A 7,946-nucleotide genomic window follows, 5' to 3' on the forward strand; every position below is an offset into this window, starting at 1 on the left:
ACAAGCTCTGAGTGTATTTTAACATTGAGTTAGATGCTGATGCAGATTACAAAAGAATTCTAAAATATAGTTCTTGCTATTAATGAGATCGTTATGTCTCTGGAATAAAATGCAAGAAACATAGTGTAATCTAAAATATATTTTAAACCATACATATAAATGTAAGGACCTTCATAGGTGCCTCGTGAGTGCTATGAGTCTGTTGAAGTGTTCTGAGAGCTGAGTGAACGCTGTAATTGTTTAGGTCTTCCTAGGCTAGGAATTCAATTAATCTGACTCTGCTAGAAGTTTGGGGGCAACTAAGAGGTATTTATGGAGAAGGAAATGGAAACCCACTCCAGTGTTCTTGCCTGGAGAATCCCAGGGACAGGGGAGCCTGATGGGCTGCCGTCTCTGGGGTCCCACAGAGTTGGACACAACTGAAGCGACTTAGCAGCAGCAGCAGCAGCAGCAAGAGGTATTTAATTCACCCTCTTGCTTTATGATAAAAACAGGTCTCCCCAAACCTTTCGTATATTTACCTCTAAGTCATAAATGTTCCCTGGCTAGTTATAAAAAGTGCTGTCAAAACTGATTGTTTATCCTACTAAAGAAAGTGAAATATAGAATACTTTGTGCCCGCAGATGTAGCATGAGTCTGATCTCTTGGAAAAGGAAATAATGAATGGTTGTTGCATATGACAGAAGTGTTCGTGTCATTTGTGAATAATTTTGACTCATGATACTTGTGGAATTTGAAATTTTCAGGACTTTCACACTTGCATTTTCTTCAACATTCTTGTCATCATGTTATCTCTTGGTTTCATCTCAGAAAACCTGGATTTTGAAATGTGAGAAGCATTTTTTCCTTCAGAAACCCCAGGGGCACTTGTAGACCTCTTAGATGTTGCTTCTTGACCTTTTAGGTGGATTTCTCTGTTGCTGAGGTGGGAGGTTCAGTTCAGCTCAGTTCAGTCGCTGAGTTGCGTCCAACTCTTTGCGACCCCCGTGAATTGCAGCACACCAGGCCTCCCTGTCCATCACCACTCCTGGTGTTCACTCAGGCTCACGTCCATCGAGATGGTGATGCCATCCAGCCATCTCATCCTCGGTCGTCCCCTTCTCTTCCTGCCCCCAATCCCTCCCAGCATCAGAGTCTTTTCCAATGAGTCAACTCTTTGCATGAGATGGCCAAAGTACTGGAGTTTCAGCTTTAGCATCATTCCTTCCAAAGAACACCCAGGCCTGATCTCCTTTAGAATGGACTGGTTGGATCTCCTTGCAGTCCAAGGGACTCTCAAGAGTCTTCTCCAACACCACAGTTCAAAAGCATCAATTCTTCAGCGCTCAGCCTTCTTCACAGTCCAATTCTCACATCCATACATGACTACTGGAAAAACCATAGCCTTGACTAGATGGACCTTAGTTGGCAAAGTAATGTCTCTGCTTTTGAATATGCTATCTAAATTGGTCATAACTTTTCTTCCAAGGAGTAAGCGTCTTTTAGTTTCATGACTACAGTCACCATCTGCAGTGATTTTGGAGTCCCAAAAAATAAAGTCTGACACTGTTTTCCCATCTATTTCCCATGAAGTGATGGGACCAGATGCCATGATCTTCATTTTCTGAATGTTGAGCTTTAAGCCAACTTTTTCACTCTCCACTTTCACTTTCATCAAGAGGCTTTTTAGTTCCTCTTCGCTTTCTGCCATAAGGGTGGTGTCATCTGCATATCTGAGGTTATTGATATTTCCCCCAGCAATCTTGATTCCAGCTTGTGCTTCTTACAGCCCAGCATTTCTCATGATGTACTCTGCGTATAAGTTAAATAAGCAGGGTGACAATATACAGCCTTGATGTACTCCTTTTCCTATTTGGAACCAGTCTTTGTTCCATGTCCAGTTCTAACTGTTGCTTCCTGATCTGCATACAGATTTCTCAAGAGGCAGGTCAGGTGGTCTGGTATTCCCATCTCTTGAAGAATTTTCCACAGTTTCTTGTGATCCACACAGTCAAAGGCTTTGGCATAGTCAAGAAAGCAGAAATAGATGTTTTTCTGGAACTCTCTTGCTTTTTCCATGATCCAGCAGATGTTGGCAATTTGATCTCTGGTTCCTCCACCTTTTCTAAAACCAGCTTGAATATATGGAAGTTCACGGTTCATGTGTTACTGAAGCCTGGCTTGGAGAATTTTGAACATTACTTTACTAGCGTGTGAGATGAGTGCAATTGTGCGGTAATTTGAGCATTCTTGGCATTGCCTTTCTTTGGGATTGGAATAAAAACTGACCTTTTCCAGTCCTGTGCCTACTGTTGAGTTTTCCAAATTTGCTGGCATATTGAGTGCAGCATTGAGGTGGGAGGTAGCACATGGCAAAATCTGACAGTAGCCCCTAGAAGCTGATGGTGGTACCAGGCTGACAGCTAGCAAGACAATGGATACTTCAGTCCTCCAATCACAATGAAATGGATTCTGCCAACAGCCAGTGATCTTGGAAGCATGTCCTTCTCCAGAGTTACAGGATAGAATACAGTCCAGCCAACACACTGATCTCACTCTGTGAGGTCCTGAGCAGAGAACTTGACTACACCATGCCCAGACCTCTGACTTACAGGATCTGGTAAAAGGATCTTATTTAAACCTATAAGCTTGTGGTGATTTGTTACATAGCAATGTAAGAGTAATTCACACCCTGAGTTGGAATCTCTGTCATGTCACTTAAGTGTGACCTTAGGTGAGTTACTCTCTTTCTCTGATTAATAGTTCCTATTTTTGTATAACAGGTGCGATGCCACCTCAGTTCCCATAAGATTGTAATACAGACTCAGTGACTTCATTTATCTGTGCTTTGCATAGTATTTGACATGAAGTGAAAGTGCTTTGTGACCTCATGGACTGTAGCTCACCAGGCTATTCTGTCCATGGAATTCTCCAGGCAAGAACACTGGAGTGGCTGGCCATTCACTTCTTCAGGGGATCTTTCCAACCGAGGGATCAAAACCTGCTCTCCTGCTTGCAGGCAGATGCTTTACTGTTGAGCCACCAGGGATAGTGGTTGACATGGGAAACACTAAATATGAAACAGCAAATTTGTCCATAGTTCATAAGCAAATGAAGTTCATTCCTTCATATGGAGGAAGTATATTTATAATTATATATTGTACATTTATACTCAGTATGTATATAATGTTTCTACAACTAAGTATAAAATCTTTGTCTTCCTGAATTACCATTAGACACTTATTCAGTGAGTACTCTGAAGCAAAGAATGTCACTTAGAAATGGAATTACAGTGACCAAGTACCTCTTGTGATATTTCATACACTCCAGTGTAGTTCTTGTTTTGCCTGTTGTTATTTTGTGGGAAGAGAGGTTTTTTTCTTTCTTTCTTTGGTAGTACTTCATGTGGAACTTCCCCAAGCTGGGATCGAACTCACAGCCACTGCAGTGGAAGTACAGAGTCTTAAACACTGGACCAACAGGGAAGCCCTGGGAATAGTCTTTTCAAGAGAATGGAACGCCAAAAGTACCCAGGGCAAAAGACAGACTGTGGCAAGCTAGAGCTTTGGGAACCATAGAAAGGACTGGAACTCCTGGGACAATCACACAGCAGGAGCAACTTGCTATCAATATAACAGGATCTTGGGGCATCTGTTTTCTATGAAGATTTTTAGCAGTGTATAAGTTCCTCTGAATTGGTATGTGATCTTGGATCTTGACACACATCCTGGATGTACCCTAGTGTGGCTAGCACAATCAATCAGTAGTTTGTTCATATTCTCTAAATGTCTTATCATGGAGAGCGGTCATAGCACACTTTGAGAATAATATTCTCACAATGATGAGAGTTGTGCTTTGTTCATTAAACATTTGTTAAAAGGAATTGGCCATCAATAGCAAAAGGAAATCCTCATGAGTCTGTCCCCCATGTTTTTCTTTTAAATGGTCCTCTAACTCAGGAGGTTTTCTACCTTTTATGCCATGGACCCCTTTGGCAGGCTAGTGAAAAAACCATCTGCCAGAATAAGTTGCTAAATACCCAAAATAAAATACCTAGGACTACAAAAAAAAAAAAATGCATTGAAATGTAGTTATTAAAGCATCAGGCTTCGAAGGTGATGCTAGTGGTAAAGAATCTGCCTGGCAATGCAGGAGACTCAAGAGACATGGTTTCAATCCCTGGGTGGGGAAGATCCATTGGGAAAGGGAATGGCAACCCACTCGAATATTCTTGCCTGGGAAATCCCAGTGACAGAGGAGCCTGGCAGGCTACACTCCATGGAACTGCAAGGAGTCAGACATGACTGAATGACTGAGCACAAGTCTATCAAAACATTAGAAAATTTGTGATATGGTAATCTATGGGCTTTTTATTAACATGTTAAATAAGAAGATAAGTCAAATAATTCTTACCTATATTTCAAAAGATCTGCAACACTGTGTTAATAACAACAAAGGCAATAACAAACCTTTGTTAATAGTATGGTGGTTTGTTGCCTACTGAAGCTCCAATACTTTGGCCACCTAATGCAAAGAGCCAGTGCATTAGAAAAGACCTTGATGCTGGGAAACATTGAAGGCAGGAGAAGAAGGGCATGACAGAGAATGAGATGGATGGATGGCATCACTGACTCAATGGACATAAATTTGAGCAAGCTCCGAGAGATGGTGAAGGACAGGGAAGCCTGGCGTGCTACAGTCCATGGGGTCGCAAAGAGTCAGAAACAACTGAGTGACTGAACAACAACAACAATTGTTGCTTATATTCAAGTTCATGAACTTTCTTAATCCTCTCTATGGACTTCCTATTTCCCGAGTTACAAATGCCTTGAACCCAGACGAAAGGGCACTGTCCTAATCAGGGCTAAGTCTGACCCTTCAAATCTGTGTCAGACTGTAATGAGCAAAGTTCAGAAATCAAAGAAGCACAGATCTGCCAAAAAAAGTTAATAGTCACATGGTGCTTGTGTCTACTGGGTCAATTTTATGAACTTAATCTACATTTTATTTTCCCCAAATGGAAAATATGTAAGTGACACGTTCTGTAAGGAACTCAGAAATCAGATTTGGAAGACTTAATAGCTTTGGTGAAAGTGAAAGTGAAATTGCTCAGTTGTGTCCCACTTTTTGTGACCTCATGGACTGTAGCCTACCAGGCTCCTCTGTCCATAGGGTTTTCCAGACAAGAGTTCTGGAGTGGTTTGCTATTTCTCTCTCCAGAGGATCTTCCCATCTCAGGGATTGAAGCCAGGTCTCCCACATTGTAGGCAGATGCTTTACCATCTGAGCCACCAGGGAAGATCATAGCTTTGGTAGCCTCTATGTATCTTATGCTCAAAAAGGGCTCATTTGAAATCAATGTGCTCTGTGTTTTGGGCAATGATCACACTATCTGGAACTGAGTAACAGCCTGATAGATGCTTGTTGAATGTCAGAAAACTGATAATGGAACATATTATCCATTATTTAAGAAGAAAACTAGTAAACAAAATAGTCTTGTGAGAAAAAAGGTAAAATCTGACTTTGTTTGATTCAATCCAGCCATCTCATTATTTAAGAGCTTGAAAATATATACTTGCAAAGAAATATAGATGACCACTAAACTACAAAAAAATCACTATTATTATAATCGCAAGGATTTTTAAAGTAGTTCTTTAATGACAGTTATATTTTTAAGATCCAAGAAATAAGACCCAAAACCCAAGAAACAAGCTAAAAGACATGTATGCTTGCACCTATAAGTTTTCATAAAAGAACTTTTTCAAAGTTGTACTAAAAACTGGTTATTATATTTCAAGTAACTGGACACTATCCAAAGAAACTTTGAGCTAATCTTTTAACTCATAGAAGAATTTTTGAAATAGACCCATGTTAAGAAATTACTTAGCTGATGGGCAAACAGGTAAAGTACTTCTATAGTTACTTCTGTCTCAAAGGGGAAAAGGAGGATATTTCAAAGTTGAGATCTTTATTTTTATTGAAAGCTGAGGTTTACATACAATTGCTTAATTCCAAAATATTCTGCTATATAAAAATGCTTCTGATATTTTATCTTCTGAAAGTAGACACTCATGAAATCCTAAAGTCATTTGTAATTGCTTCAAAGATAGGTATTACAAACACATTTAATTTATACATTAGAGATACTGCTCTAATGGGTATAAATAGCTGACTCATCAACAACCACTTCCCTTCTGGTAACAGGACACCAACACCATTCCCAAGTCTTTGAATCCAAACTCTTTCTTGTACAATACTTGCCTTTGATTTTAAAAAGAAATCATATCATATTTGCATTTATTCACTTATTAAAGAACTTTTTTCTTACCAACTCTAATAGAGCAATACCCATAGTTACAGCCATTTCTCTTCCTTATTTCCCCCATTAATCAAGACAATTAGATAAAATTTTCCTTCATGAGCATAGACCACATTGAGAAAAATAGATATGAATAAGAGATAAAGCAGTAGAGTGGCATTTTGTCATAAAACTTATTCTATATTAGTCACCAGTCAAGTGACAGGTTCAACAGTAAGAAAAGAAATGAACACATTTGTAGATGTAGGATAAGTTGTCATTTTTTAGTCTAAATAATAGATGTATAATTTAATAAGAGCTCCAGGTCTTAATAATACTTTTCTGTGAAGGGAGGTATCATGTAAGCTTAACAGCCTAATGGGAAATCACCATTTAGGAAACCAAACTACTTATTTCACTGTCACTAAGGTTAATGTGTTTTCTTTACAAAGCCTTCCAGACAGAGAGCTGCGTGATCTATACACAGTATAGGAACGTCTCCCTTGGTTTTTGCTGCCTTGTTAGAGGCCATTTGTAGAGGATCCTTTAGATGGTTTCAGAACAGCATTGGGACAATGCCCCTTAGTTCTAGTCAGTAAAACTTTCTCGCGTTCTTCAGCACAACTTTGAACATTAAAACAGATTTGTCAATATCAAATTGTATTTCTTTCTGCAACTGTGTGAAGTATTATAAAGAAAAAGATATGTATGGCCTATGAGTACAATGGGAAGACATGTATGTATGATGAGCACTAACGAGTACAAATGGGAATCTATGTGTACTGTGTTTTCAATTACTTTAATGATTGTAAAAGGTGTTAAATGTTTTCTTTTTTAGAATGCAAAGAGAGAAAACTTGATGGAATTTCAGTTTGTAGTCCGTCGACAAACATTATAAATCTTAACTCTTAGTGGCAGATATGTCTGTCTGTTTTACTTACAGTATTTGTTTTTCTTTGAAAACATGTTGCATGCAAAAGTCTGGATTGGGTTTTGCAGAGTGGAAAAACAAATGGAACAAGAAAAAGAGCTGGTGGTGGTGAATGTTGCAGTGTGTAAATTAAATTCCTAATGACATAATTTGGTAAGTTTCTTCTTTTTCAAAAAGTAAGCTTGCAAGGAGTAAGCCTTATTCCCGTGGAAACTTGGCACATTCAGCAATCTGCTCGTTTTTATTTTACCTTCCAATATCTGAGTAGATATGAGCTCTTGGACTTGGGTTTCCGTTCTATGAATGTTTATTTTCAAGTAAAGTTGGCTAATGGCAACTGCTGATGAAACTTGGCTACAATATGGTAATTTTTTTAATAGAAATATATATTCATTCAGAGTTCTTGATAAAAATTTCTCCTCTTTTCTTTTGTACATAACTACATCTCTTAGGTTTTTTTTTTTTTTTAATAAAGACATCCAACTCTCCTAATCTTCTTTTCTTGGATGATGTTCTAAATAACAACTCTGTGCATCAAGGATACAATGGAATAATCCAGGCTGCCATTTTTGGGGGGGGAAGATAATGGCATTCTCTACTGATTTATTGAAGAGAGAGTCATGTTTCCAGGAAGTACAAATCACCAAAGGTTAAGATGACCTACTGAATGATTTTACTCATATATCTTCTTCAATATGAACTCTTAAGGATTTTAAAGTATGCGGCTTCAACTGCTC

Source organism: Oryx dammah, unplaced genomic scaffold (genome assembly GCF_014754425.2).
Source record: "Oryx dammah isolate SB20612 unplaced genomic scaffold, SCBI_Odam_1.1 HiC_scaffold_19, whole genome shotgun sequence".
In the NCBI taxonomy this organism is placed as follows: Eukaryota; Metazoa; Chordata; class Mammalia; order Artiodactyla; family Bovidae; genus Oryx; species Oryx dammah.